General features: G+C 42.7%; 1 long non-coding RNA gene across 1 annotated transcript; it reads right to left on the bottom strand.

The window, feature by feature from the left end:
- Positions 1 to 9,920: 9,920 nt before the first annotated feature.
- Positions 9,921 to 13,974, bottom strand: LOC106603786 (uncharacterized). The gene is made up of 2 exons (XR_006766386.1): positions 13,910 to 13,974; positions 9,921 to 11,054 (listed from the first exon to the last, which is right to left on the bottom strand). It is a non-coding gene; the product is annotated as an uncharacterized lncRNA (long non-coding RNA).
- Between the last annotated feature and the right edge of the window lie 1,184 nt (positions 13,975 to 15,158).

Genomic DNA, 15,158 nt, shown 5'->3' with positions numbered 1-15,158 from the left:
AACCTTCCCAAGTTCTCTCACGTCACCCCGCTCCTCCGCTCTCTCCACTGGCTTCCAGTTGAAGCTCGCATCCGCTACAAGACCATGGTGATTGCCTACGGAGCTGTGAAGGGAACGGCACCTCCATACCTTCAGGCTCTGATCAGGCCCTACACCCAAACAAGGGCACTGCGTTCATCCACCACTGGCCTGCTGGCCCCCCTACCTCTGAGGAAGCACAGTTCCCGCTCAGCCCAGTCAAAACTGTTCGCTGCTCTGGCACCCCAATGGTGGAACAAGCTCCCTCACGACGCCAGGACAGCGGAGTCAATCACCACCTTCCGGAGACACCTGAAACCCCACCTCTTTAAGGAATACCTAGGATAGGATAAAGTAATCCTTCTAACCCCCCCCTTAAAAGATTTAGATGCACTATTGTAAAGTGGTTGTTCCACTGGATATCATAAGGTGAATGCACCATTTTGTAAGTCGCTCTGGATAAGAGCGTCTGCTAAATGACTTAAATGTAAATGTAAATGTAAATGTAAATAATAATATTTCCTGAGTTTTCCTATATCGCCTAGATATAGGACAATTACTTCAAGTCCTTGGTGCTTATGATTGATTTTTGGACTGTCTTTTTTGCCATTTATAAATGTAGTAAAGGCCAAATTCTGTATTTAATCAAAATGTTATATCATTGTTCTATATCTTTTTTTTTATACCTAAAGGAGTCCTTTAGTGGTTGTACCCCCTTATTATTCACCAGCTATAGAGTGAGTTGCTGTTTATGTTTCTAAGACTGCAGGGTGGGAGATGCAACAATGGCCTTGAGAACAGCAGGAAGTGTGTTGCTGGTCTTTCTCTGGTCTGTTACAGGTATGGTCTCATTTATGTCTTTTAGTTGCTCTGTTTCTCTACGGACATTTCTGAAAGGATAAGAATCATAATATTGTTCTGGTGTGTTCTGTTAGGCATCTCTACTTCACTTTAAATAGTTATATTTCACACCTCACTGAGTGATGCTTGTCTGTGGTTTCCGTTCACACTCAACTCACCAACTATGGCAACATGATGTGGACAAATCCTACTCTTAATGTGAGCCAATTGGCCTTGGCTTAATTCTGGTACCATTGTGTTGTGTGACTGTGTGTTTCAGTGGTACTGGGTCAGAATGTCTGGAGTGTGACGTACACCACTCAGAGTATCTGTACCTTGAAGGGCTCAACAGTGGAGATGTCCTGCTCTTACAAATATCCTAGAAGTTATAGACTCACAACAACCTTCTGGATCGCAAAAGAGTATGCTGTGGGTCTGATTGGTGACCCAGACTACAAAGGTCGTGTGAAGTACCGTAGCGATAAGAAGAATGACCACAACCTGACAATCGCAGACCTGAGAGAGAGTGACTCAGCTACGTACAAGTTCAGATTTATAACAGATAAGACCGTAGGGAGATATACTGGTGTTCCTGGAGTCACTCTGTCTGTCACAGGTACAGTTACATTAGATATACCGGTGTTCCTGGAGTCACTCTGTCTGTCACAGGTACAGTTACATTCTATATACTGGTGTTCCTGGAGTCACTCTGTCTGTCTCAGGTACAGTTACATTCTATATACCGGTGATCCTGGAGTCACTCTGTCTGTCACAGGTACAGTTACATTCTATATACCGGTGTTCCTGGAGTCACTCTGTCTGTCACAGGTACAGTTACATTCTATATACTGGTGTTCCTGGAGTCACTCTGTCTGTCACAGGTACAGTTACATTCTATATACTGGTGTTCCTGGAGTCACTCTGTCTGTCACAGGTACAGTTACATTCTATATACCGGTGTTCCTGAAGTCACTCTGTCTGTCACAGGTACAGTTACATTCAATACACTGGTGTTCCTGGAGTCACTCTGTCTGTCACAGGTACAGTTCCATTCTATATACCGGTGTTCCTGGAGTCACTCTGTCTGTCACAGGTACAGTTACATTCAATATACCGCTGTTCCTGGAGTCACTCTGTCTGTCACAGGTACAGTTACATTCTATATACTGGTGTTCCTGGAGTCACTCTGTCTGTCACAGGTACAGTAACATTCTATATACTGGTGTTCCTGGAGTCACTCTGTCTGTCACAGGTACAGTAACATTCTATATACTGGTGTTCCTGGAGTCACTCTGTCTGTCACAGGTACAGTTACATTCTATATACCGGTGTTCCTGGAGTCACTCTGTCTGTCACAGGTACAGTTACATTCTATATACTGGTGTTCCTGGAGTCACTCTGTCTGTCACAGGTACAGTTACATTCAATATACTGGTGTTCCTGGAGTCACTCTGTCTGTCACAGGTACAGTTACATTCAATATACCGGTGTTCCTGGAGTCACTCTGTCTGTCACAGGTACAGTTACATTCTATATACTGGTGTTCCTGGAGTCACTCTGTCTGTCACAGGTACAGTTACATTCAATATACTGGTGTTCCTGGAGTCACTCTGTCTGTCACAGGTACAGTTACATTCAATATACCGGTGTTCCTGGAGTCACTCTGTCTGTCACAGGTACAGTTACATTCAATATACTGGTGTTCCTGGAGTCACTCTGTCTGTCACAGGTACAGTTACATTCAATATACTGGTGTTCCTGGAGTCACTCTGTCTGTCACAGGTACAGTTACATTCTATATACTGGTGTTCCTGGAGTCACTCTGTCTGTCACAGGTACAGTTACATTCTATATACTGGTGTTCCTGGAGTCACTCTGTCTGTCACAGGTACAGTTACATTCTATATACTGGTGTTCCTGGAGTCACTCTGTCTGTCACAGGTACAGTTACATTCTATATACTGGTGTTCCTGGAGTCACTCTGTCTGTCACAGGTACAGTTACATTCTATATACTGGTGTTCCTGGAGTCACTCTGTCACAGGTACAGTTACATTCTATATACTGGTGTTCCTGGAGTCACTCTGTCTGTCACAGGTACAGTTACATTCTATAAAGCTAAACTGTTGAATTCCATTTAGTTCAGGACAATTGTCTTGGTTTGTGTTTATGGAATACAAATAATATGATACTACGTCTATCAGCAATTGTCATGTTTGTATTGATCTGTTTGATAATGTATTGCATCATGTGATGACACTAGACAACAGGTGATTCAGGTTGATGTTGTGTACTCCAGATCTGCAGGTGAAGGTGACTCCTTATTCACAGATTCCAACATGGGAGACAGTGACCTGTAGCACCACCTCCTCTGACTGGTAACCGCACCTACACCTGGTACAAGAACGAACAGGTTGTAACTGAGAAGCCTTCCCCCTATTCAGTCCTCCCTAATGCTAAGGACAGCTATGCTTGTGCTGCAAAAGGCCATGAGGATCTCAGCTCTCCTGCAGTGTGTGAGTACAGTACAATAGTACAGAATTCTACTCAGCAAGTATTCATATATTCAGGCAAAAGAGACAGGTCTTACTTTATCAATCATTACAGAACAAAAAGCCTTTTTTTTTACTCATTGTCTATATAGTCTTTAAATTATTCTGAAAGTATTGTGACATTACCACTTTGGGACATTCATCTTTTACATCAGATGGACCAAAGAGCACCTCAGTGTCAGTCAGTCCCTCTGGTGAAATAGTGGAGGGCAGTTCAGTGACTCTGACCTGCAGCAGTGATGCCAACCCACCTGTGGACAAATACACCTGGTACACAAAGAATGGAGGTGGCAATCAGAGTATTACAGGATCACAGCATGTCTTCAATCAAATCCAGTCATCTAAGGCCCAGAATGAGATGGGGACAAACAAGTCTACGACCATCAACATGGATGTGAAGTGTGAGTAAAGTACAGCTCAGAAAGTATTCAGACCCCTTAATGTAACAAAATGTGGAAAAAGTTAAAGCCTTATTCATAAAGTGGTGAGCGTTTTTCCCGACTCAATTCTACACACAATACCCCATAATGACAAAGAAAAAACAGGTTTAGAAATGTTTGCCAATGTGTCACGGTTGTCGTAGGATGAAGCGGACCAAAGTGCAGCGTGATTATCGTTCCACATTTTATTTTCACTGTGAAACTATGCAATACATACACATAAACTAAAAAACAAAAACAACAAACCGTGACGCAGAGGTGAAACATACACTAACTAAAAATCAGTCTCCCACAAACCCAGGTGGGAAAAACACCTAGTTAAGTACGATCTCCAATTAGAGACAACGATGACCAGCTGCCTCTAACTGGAGATCATCCCAAACAAAAACCAACATAGAAATACAAAAACTAGAACATAACAACATAGAAAATCTAAACTAGAAAAAAAAACTGTCACACCCTCTACCATAAAAAACCTGTCACACTACTCTACCATAGAAAATAACATCTTTCTATGGTCAGGACGTGACAGTACGGACTCTGAACGCACCTAAACAAAAACAACAAACCCCCCCTCCCCCACAAAAAAAGGGAGGGTAGGGTGGGTAACTAATGTCTATGGTGGCTCTGGTGCAGTACGCATAACCTTCTCATCCCGCGGATCCTCCAGCAGAGGAGGTGGCTCCGGTTCAGGGTGTAACCCCCGCTCTGCCCGTTGATCTCTCTGCTTTTGTGTCACCTGACCCTGGATCGTCGCCGGAGGTTCTGTGCTGCAGGCCGCCGCTGGAGGTTCTGTGCTGCGGGCCGCCGCTGGAGGTTCTGTGCTGCGGGCCGCCGCTGGAGGCTCTGGGCTGCGGGCCGCCGCTGGAGGCTCTGGGCTGCGGGCCGCCGCTGTAGGCTCCGGACTGTAGATCATCCCCGGAAGATCTGGACTGGGAACTGTTGCCAGAAGCTCTGGACTGGGAACTGTCGCCGGAAGCTCTGGACTGGGAACTGTCGCCGGAAGCTCTGGACTGGGAACTGTCGCCAGAAGCTCTGGACTGGGAATGCGCACTGGAGGCCTGATGCGTGGGGCTGGCCTAGGTGGCGCCAGACTGGTAACAGGCACCTCAGGGCTAGTGGGGGGAGCAGGAACAGGCCACCCCGGACTGGGCATGCGCACTGGAGGTCTGATGCGTGGGGCTGGCATAGGTGGCGCCAGACTGGTAACACGCACCTCAGGGCTAGTGCGGGGAGCAGGCACAGGACGTACTGGGCTGTGGAGGCGCACTGGAGGTCTGGAGCTTATGGCTGGCACAACCCATCCTGGCTGGATAACCTCCGTAGCCCGACAAGCGCGAGGCGTTGTGACAGGTCGCACAGGTTTGTGTTGACGAACTGGGGGTACCGTGCGTAGAGCTGGCGCAGGATAACCTGGGCCGCGACGACGCACCGGAGACCAGGAACGCTGAGCAGGCATACTCCTCCCTGGTTGAATGCAAACTCTAGCACAGCACCTGTGAGGAGCTTGCACCGAGCGCACCGGGCTGTAGCTGCGCACTGGCGACACAGTGCGTAACTCAACATAAAATGATGCTTGCTCGGTCACTCGCCCCCCACAGTAAGCACAGGGAGTTGGCACAGGTCTCCAACCTGACTCTGCCAATCTCCCCGTGTGCCCCCCCCAAAAAAAAATTGGGGGGCTGTCTCTCGCACTTGCCTCGCCGTTGGTATCGTGCCTCCTCTCGTTGCCGCTCTGCTCTCGCTGCCTCCACCTGTTCCCATGGAAGGCGATCCCATCCAGCCTGGATCTCCTCCCATGTCCAGGATCCCTTGCCATCCAGAATTTCCTCCCAGGTCCATTTCTGTTGCTCCTGGGCACGCTGCTTGGTCCTTTTATGGTGGGTTATTCTGTCACGGCTGTCTAAAGGAGCGGACCAAAGTGCAGCGTGGTTGTAGTTCCACATTTTATTAAATCTGTGAAACTTTGCAATACACAAATAACTGAAAATGACAAAACAACAAACCGTGACGCAGAGAGAAACAAACACTACTCAAAATATAATAATCCACAAAACACAGGTGGAAAAACCCCTACTTAAATATGATCTCCAATTAGAGACAACGAGGTCCAGCTGCCTCTAATTGGAGTTCAACCCAAACAACCCCAACATAGAAATAGAAAAACTAGAACTTAAACATAGAAATAGAAAACATAGAAAAACACAACACCCCCTGTCACGCCCTGACCTACTCTACCACAGAAAATCACATCTTACAATGGTCAGGACGTGACAATAGTTTAACAGTTAAATAAAGATGAGGAACGAGACACACGCTGCGCTTTGGTCTCCTTCATCGTACAACGTACGTGACAATATATATTCATTATATAGTTTTAGAATTGTTCCACAGTTTTCTCTTTCTTTCTCTCTCTCTCTCTTATAATGTGTGACTGAGACAGAACTCTGCAGGGGAGTGTGGGAGATAAGAGACTACTCAGACATTCCACACTAAATCAACTTTGGGGAGGGGACATTTATTGCTTAGCTTTTAGATAACACTGAAACTCTATGTTTGTATAGCTATGGATTCAGGGTTTTGGTCTCAGGAGTAAAAGGTAATGACGTAATCAGTGACATCACTAAGGCGGGACTTCGGTTTAATTAAACAACTTGAGACCTTTTGTTTGATGCAGAACTTACTCAGCAACATTCGTGCTATGTTCCTGTTTGTCAACCTCTGTCCGCAATTGCATTAAAGGTTTTTGAATGATTTAATTAAAGATATTGTCATAATGCTAATTTTACCAATAAGCCAATGATGATTGACAAGGAGGAAAGGAACGAACCTAACACTACCCACCACTGCGACCTGTATGCTCTCGTCAGCTGGCCCTCGCTTCATACTCGTCGCCAAACCCACTGGCTCCAGGTCATCTACAAGTCTTTGCTAGGTAAAGGCCCGCCTTATCTCAGCTCACTAGTCACCATAGCAGCATCCACCCATAGCACACGCTCCAGCAGGTATATTTCACTGGTCACCCCCAAAGCCAATTCCTTTGCCCATCCAACTACCTCATCCCCATACTGTTATTTATTTATTTTGCTCCTTTGCACCCTAGTATCTCTACTTGCACATTCATCTTCTGCATATTTATCACTCCAGTATTTAATTACTATATTGTAATTACTTCGCCACTATGGCCTATTTATTGCCTTACCTCCCTTATCTTACCTCATTTGCACACACTGGATATAGACCTTTTCTACTATATTATTGACTCTATGTTTTGTTTATTCCTTGTGTAACTCTGTGTTGTTGTTTGTGTCGCACTGCTTTGCTTTATCTTGGCCAGGTCGCAGTTGTAAATGAGAACTTGTTCTCAACCAGCCTACCTGGTTAAATAAAGGTGAAATATATATATATTTTTTAACTCATCAATATGGTTTTAAAAGACAGCTTAACGTCTATACAGAAACCCAGCCTAAAACTCCAACTCAGCATCTTAATTCAATTACATCAATTAGGTTGTAGGTTTGGAGTTTTGAATCTGAAGTGAAGGTTATGCTGTGGAGGTTAGCATCCGGTATATGTCCCTAACTCCAAATCTATCTTTTTGTAAAAAACCTGTTTAAAACTGCTCACATGCAGCTGTGTCTCTCTCTCTCTCTCTCCCTCTCTGTATTCCCAGTCATGTGAAATCCATAGATTAGGGCCTAATGAATTTATTTCAATTGACTTTTTTCCTTTTATGAACTGTAACAGAGTAAAATCTTTGAAATTGTTGCATTTTGCATTTATATTTTTGTTCAGTAATATATATATATATATATATATATATATATACTACCGGTCAAAAGTTTTAGAACACCCCCATTTTTCCAGTTTTTATTCATTTAGGGTGAAAGCAAAGCAACCATACAAGTGCAACATATTGTGGGAACTTCTGCAACAGTGTTTGGAAGAATAGTCCGATTTTTTTTAAATTTCCATTGGAGAACGAATGCCACAAGTGTGTTCAGCTGTTAAAAGGTGGCTACTTTGATGAGTACATTTTTTTGGGATAAAATGTTGTTAAACAAAACGACACCATGATTTATTTTTTGTCTCCAATTGTTTATTTGTTCGATGCTTTAATTTTAGAGTATATTAAGACTGTATGAATTTCAATACAAACTGGAAAAACTGAGGTGTTCTAAAAGTTTTGAACGATAGTGTATATTAAGGAACTGGGTTGGATATAGTCATGGTAGGATATACAATTGAAGTCAAAAGTTTACATAGACCTTAACCAAATACATTTAAACTCAGTTTTTCACAATTCCTGACATTTAATCAGAGTAAAAATTCCCTGTCTTAGGTCAGTTAGGATCACCACTTTATTTAAAAAATGTGAAATGTCCGAATAACAGTAGAGAGAATGATTTATTTCAGCTTTTATTTCTTTCATCACATTCCCAGTGTGTCAGAAGTTTACATACACTCAATTAGTATTTGGTAGCATTGCCTTTAAATTGTTTAACTTGGGTCAAATATTTCGGGTAGCCTTCCCACAATAAGTTGGGTGAATTTTGGCACATTCCTCCTGACAGAGCTGGTGTAACTGAGTCAGGTTTGTAGGCCTCCTTGCTCGCATACGCTTTTTCAGTTCTGCCCACAAATGTTCTATAGGATTGAGGTCAGGGCTTTGTATTGCCACTCCAATACCTTGACTTTGTTGTCCTTAAGCCATTTTGCCACAACTTTGGAAGTATGCTTGGGGTCATTGTCCATTTGGAAGATCCATTTGCGACCAAGCTTTAACTTCCTGACTGATGTCTTGAGATGTTGCTTCAATATATCCACGTAATTTTCCTCTCTCATGATGCCATCTATTTTGTGAAGTGCCATAGTCCCTCCTGCAGCAAAGCACCCACACAACATGATGCTGCCACCCCCGTGCTTCACGGTTGGGATGGTGTTCTTCGGCTTGCAAGCCTCCCCCTTTTTCCTCCAAACATAACGATGGTCATTATGGCCAAACAGTTCTATTTTTGTTTCATCAGACCAGAGGACATTTCTCCAGAAAATACAATCTTTGTCCCCATGTGCAGTTGCAAACCATAATCTAGGTTTTTTTATTGCGGTTTTGGAGCAGTGGCTTCTTCCTTGCTGAGCGGCCTTTCAGGTTATGTTAATATAGGACTCGTTCAACTGTGGATATAGATACTTTTGTACCGGTTTCCTCCAGCATCTTCACAAGGTCCTTTGCTGTTGTTCTGGGATTGATTTGCACTTTTCGCACCTAAGTACATTAATCTCTAGGAGACAGAACGCGTCTCCTTCCTGAGCGGTATGACGGCTGCATGGTCCCATGGTGTTTATACTTGCGTACTATTGTTTCTACAGATGAACATGGTACCTTCAGGTGTTTGGAAATTGCTCCGAAGGATGAACCAGACTTGTGGAGGTCTTCAATTTTTTTCATAGGTCTTGGCTGATTTCTTTAGATTTTCCCATGATGTCAAGCAAAGAGGCACTGAGTTTGAAGGTAGGCCTTGAAATACATCCACAGGTAAACCTCCAATTGACACAAATTATGTCAATTCGCCTAACAGAAGCTTCTAAAGCCATGACATCATTTTCTGGAATTTTCCAAGCTGTTTCAAGGCACAGTCAACTTAGTGTATGTAAACTTCTGACCCACTGGAATTGTGATAAAGTGAATTATAATTGAAATAATCTGTCTGTAAACAATTGTTGGAAAAATGACTTGTGTCATGCAGTAGATGTCCTAACCGACTTGCCAAAACTATAGTTTGTTAACAAGAAATTCGTGGAGTGGTTGAAAAACGAGTTTTAATGACTCCAACCTAACTATGTAAACTTCCGACTTCAACTGTATATACTGTATTCTATACTATTCTACGGTACCTTAATCACTTAACGTTTACATATCTGGCATTACTCATCTCATATGTATATACTGTATTCTATACTATTTTGTATCTTAGTTCCGCTCCTCTCTGACATCGCTCGTCTATATATGTACAGTTGAAGTCGGAAGTTTATGATTTCATTTACAAAATGAGAGCAGTGGTACAATAAAATATACTTAGCCCATTTACATGGAAATGTAGACTTAGGCCATTTATTTTGTGAAGTCAGCAAACAAATCCACAAACACAATCCACTATAATACATGCAGTAGGGAAAACACTGGAAAGTCAATACACATTAAGAGTCTCTGGGGACTACTGTCCCACCATGTATTGGGCCTGAACCTGTCCTATTGTTCAGCAGCAGCCTACATCCTTATCTCCTGTGTGTTTTATCTCATGTGTTCTCATGTTACCTAACTGATTAAAACTCAAAGGCTTCTCCTGTGTGTTCTCACATATCATTTAACGCTGTAAAACACTTTCCGCACTGGGAGCAGCAATAAGGCTTCTCCCGTGTGGCCTTTCAGGTGCAATAACTGGGTAAAACTATTTCCACACTGGGAGCAGTGGTAAGGCGTCTCCCCTGTGTGTGTATTCTCTCATGTGTTTTCAAGTTCCATAACTGGGCAAAACTCTTTCCACACTGGGAGCAGTTGTAAGGCTTTTCCCCTGTGTGTATTCTCTCATGTCGTTTCAGGGCCCCCACCTGGTTAAAACCCTTTCCACACTGGGAGCAGTGGTAAGGCTTCTCCCCTGTGTGTATTCTCTCATGTGTTTTCAGGCTACATAAGTGAGTAAAACTCGTTCCACACTGGGCGCAGTTGTAAGGCTTCTCCCCTGTGTGTATTCTCTCATGTCGTTTCAGGTCCCCTAACAGGTTAAAACCCTTTCCGCACAGGGAGCAGTGGTAAGCCTTCTCCCCTGTGTGTATTCTCTTGTGTGTTTTTAGGCCACATAAGTGGGTAAAACTCTTTCCACACTCGGAGCAGTGATACGGCTTTTCTCCTGTATGTATTCTTTCATGTATTTTCAGGTTTCTTAACTGGTTACAACCCCTCCCACACTTGGAGCAGTGGTAAAGTTTCTCCCCTGTGTGTATTCTTGCATGTTGTATCAGGTATCCTTTCTGGTTAAAACTCTTTCCACACTGGGAGCAGTGGTATGGCTTTTCTCCTGTATGTATTCTCTCATGTTGTTTCAGGTCCCGTAACTGGTTACAACACTTTCCACAGTGGGAGCACAGGTGTCGTCTTGATGGTTTGGACGTCTCTGGCTCTGGTTCCTGCGAGTCTGGTCTTTCTCCTGCCAAAGACAAAGTGTTCATTTAAATAGAGACCTGAATGAAACCTCCACATGATAAAACTGCCAACGAGGTTAAATCCTAATCAGATTCCTCAATAACAGTTTTAACAATCTTGGTGTGATTTTAAAACAAATGACGTTGTAGAGCTTCCTGATAATTACTGATAATATGTATATACTATATATAGTAAGTCTATATATGACATGTGAAAGAAAAAGTATTTTCATAAAAAAACTAAAATATTCACTATGACATCATATGTTCCTAAAACTGATAGTAACTATAATGAACAAAAATATAAACGCAACATGTAAAGTGTTGGTCCCATGTTTGATTAAATGAAATAAAAGGTCACATAATTTTTCCATACGTATACAAAGCTTATTTCTCTCAAATTCTGCACAAAAAGTACATCCCTGTTAGTCAACATTTATAATTTGCCAAGATAATCCATCCACCTGACAGGTGTGGCATATCAAGAAGCTGATTAAACAGCATTATCATTACACAGGTGCCCCTTGTGCTGGGGACAATGAAAGGCCGCTCTAAAATGTGCAGTTTTGTCACACAACACAATGCCACAGATGTCTCAGAGGGAGTGTGCAATTGGCATGCTGACTGCAGGAATGTCCATTGGAGCTGTTGCCAGGTAATTTAATGTGCAGTCGTGGCCAAAAGTTTTGAGAATGACACAAATATTAATTTTCACAAAGTCTGCTGCCTCAGTTTGTATGATGGCAATTTGCATATACTCCAGAATGTTATGAAGAGTGATCAGATGAATTGCAATTAATTGCAAAGTCCCTCTTTGCCATGCAAATGAACTGAATCCCCCAAAAACATTTCCAGTGCATTTCAGCCCTGCCACAAAGGACCAGCTGACATCATGTCAGTGATTCTTTCGTTAACACAGGTGTGAGTGTTGACAAGGACAAGGCTGATTGAGTTCGAAAAACAGACTGGAAGCTTCAAAAGGAGGGTGGTGCTTGGAATCCTTGTTCTTCCTCTGTCAATCATGGTTACCTGCAAGGAAACACGTGCCGTCATCGTTCCTTTTCACAAAAAGGGCTTCACAGGCAAGGATATTGCTGCCAGTAAGATTGCACCTAAATCAACCATTTATCGGATCATCAAGAACTTCAAGGAGAGTGGTTTAATTGTTGTGAAGGAGTCTTCAGGGCGCCCAAGAAAGTCCAGCAAGCACCAGGACCGTCTCTTAAAGTTGATTCAGCTGCGGGATCGGGGCACCACCAGTACAGGGCTTGCTCAGGAATGGCAGCAGGCAGGTGTGAGTGCATCTGCACGCACAGTGAGGCGAAGACTTTTGGAGGATGGCCTGGTGTCAAGATGGGCAGCAAAGAAGCCACTTCTGTCCAGGAAAAACATCAGGGACAGACTGATATTCTGCAAAAGGTACAGGGATTGGACTGCAGAGGACTGGGGTAAAGTCATTTTCTCTGATGAATCCCCTTTGCGATTGTTTGGGACATCTGGAAAAAAGCTTGTCCGGAGAAGACAAGGTGAGCGCTACCATCAGTCCGGTGTCATGCCAACAGTAAAGCATCCCGAGACCATTCATGTGAGGGGTTGCTTCTCAGCCAAGGGAGTGGGCTCACTCACAATGTTGCCAAAGAACACAGCCATGAATAAAGAATGGTACCAACACATCCTCCTAGAGCGACTTCTCCCAACCATTCAGAAAACAGTTTGGTGACGAACAATGCCTTTTCCAGCATGATGGAGCACCTTGCCATAAGGCAAAAGTGGCTCGGGGAACAAAGCATCGATATTTTGGGTCCATGGCCAGGAAACTCCCCAGACCTTAATCCCATTGAGAACTTGTGGTCAATCCTCAAGAGGCAGGTGGACAAACAAAAACTCACAAATTCTGCCAAACTCCAAGCATTGATTATGCAAGAATGGGCTGCCATCAGTCAGGATGTGGCCCAGAAGTTAATTGACAGCATGCCAGGGCGGATTGCAGAGGTCTTGAAAAAGAAGGGTCAACACTGCAAATATTGACTCTTTGCATCAACTTCATGTAATTGTCAATAAAAGCCTTTGACACTTATGAAATGCTTGTAATTATAGTAACATCTGACAAAAACACTGAAGGAGCAAACTTTGTGAAAATGTATATTTGTGTCATTCCCAAAACTTTTGGCCACAACTGTATAGTACAAGTCAAACGTTTGGACACACCTACTCATTCAAGGGTATTTCTTTATTTTTTATATATTTTCTACATTGTAGAATAATAGTGAAGACATCAAAACTATGAAAAACACATATGGAATTATGTAGTAACCAAAAAAGTGTTAAACAAATGAAAATATAGTTTAGATTCTTCAAAGTAGCCACCCTTTGCCTTTGCCAGCTTTAGATACTCTTGGCATTCTCTCAACCAGCTTCACCTGGAATGCTTGGCATTCAAACAGATATGTGCCATTTTTAACAAGTTCTGTAGATCAGATGTTAATGAAGCAATACAGACAAAATTGACAGACAAAATTGAAGTGTCTGGAGTTTTGTTTGCCTGTTCTAGAGTCTTGTAAAGATAGGGGTTTGACTGGCAATGTAACATCCATAACATTTTTAGGAACAGTTTTTGTAAAACATGAACCTTACATTGGATCATCCTGAAACTTTCTCTCTAAAGCTAACTTTCATCAAGGTTTTATATGGTCTATTGGCTTCTCTCTTTTCATAGGCAGAATCCTTTTTCAGTGTTATGATATTCATAACATCCATATCCACCAGTCTATCTTCATGTTAACTAACAGAACTCTGCTGGTTGTCCTGGTAACAGACACCAGATCTATTTTATTTGTTCGAACTAAACTACAGCACTTACTTTGATGTGTCAAATCTGATCCTTTCTTCCGTTCTCCTCCGCTCACAGTTCCATTCAGCCCCGTTTTTTTCCTGCAGTCCACAACGCTGCTGGGTTTTTCAGGTCAACAGTTTCCCATGTGTACAAAGAATGGTCCACCACCCTAACAGTGGTGGTCAGTGCCGTTTAAGATGAGGTAGGACGATTTGTTTTTTCATGAGCATGGCCTTAATTCTATTACAGCATATTGGATGACTGTCATTCATATTCCACTCACCCTGTTCAATGTAACAGCAATAGGTTTAGGCTACTACATGATACTCTAATTGTCCCTATACCTATCATGAGGTAGCAACATAGCCTATGAATTAAAGTTTATAATTTAGGTTAACACAGGTCGGGGGAAAAATTTTGCGGTGACAGACTGACACATGGACAGACAGTGACACATTCAATATCGTCTTGCACACTCTCGCCTGCATCTAGCCGAAATAGAGATATTACTGGACAAATTCAGGTATGTTTATCCCCGTTTTCTTCCGTTTAAGAAACGTTTGTCAACAGAATCGGCGGAATGAATACACCCCTGATCATGCATAAACACAGTTCACTTTCATTACAGCCACGTTGTGTTCCTTCTCGCATCTATGCACTCTCCTCTTATCACCTTTTCCCTTTGTTTCTGTACTTCAATGCACAACACATCAGCTGTATGTGACCAGGCGAAAAAACCTTTCCAAGCCAAACCATATCATAACTGAAACACAGAGATTACATTGTTTTGTCCATATTAGCTAAAATAACATTAACATCAGTCAACATAGCTAATAGAAATAACGTGTTAGTAAACCTGCTACAATCATGCAGTAACGTTACAGTGTACAGTCAGTTAGCAGTTTAGCATTTACATTGACGGTCCCGGTGGCAATACATTTGTCAAACGAAAAGCTTACCTTGACTTGGAAGAGTTCCAGTGTTGTGTTGGATAGTCATAGCCAGCTAGCTAACATAGCTTCCCTTTGTTTAAGCCAAGTGTTTGAGTAGGCTAAACTAGATAGCAGCATTTGCCAGCTAAGTAAGTGAAACTGAAAGTGGAAAATAGGTGACGAAATATCTCTCTCTCGCTTCTCCTTCATTTTGGAAGAAATTAATTTGTTCAAAACTGTTCAACTATTGTCTTTTTCTCTCTTTTAGTCAACTACTCACCACATGTTATGCACTGCAGTGCTATCTAGCTGTAGCTTATGCTTTCAGTACTAAATAAATTATC

This window comes from Salmo salar, chromosome ssa02, assembly GCF_905237065.1.
Source record: "Salmo salar chromosome ssa02, Ssal_v3.1, whole genome shotgun sequence".
NCBI lineage: Eukaryota > Metazoa > Chordata > Actinopteri > Salmoniformes > Salmonidae > Salmo > Salmo salar.
The sequence above is the reverse complement of the archived record's forward strand: the minus strand, read 5'-3'. Positions and strand labels throughout refer to the sequence as shown.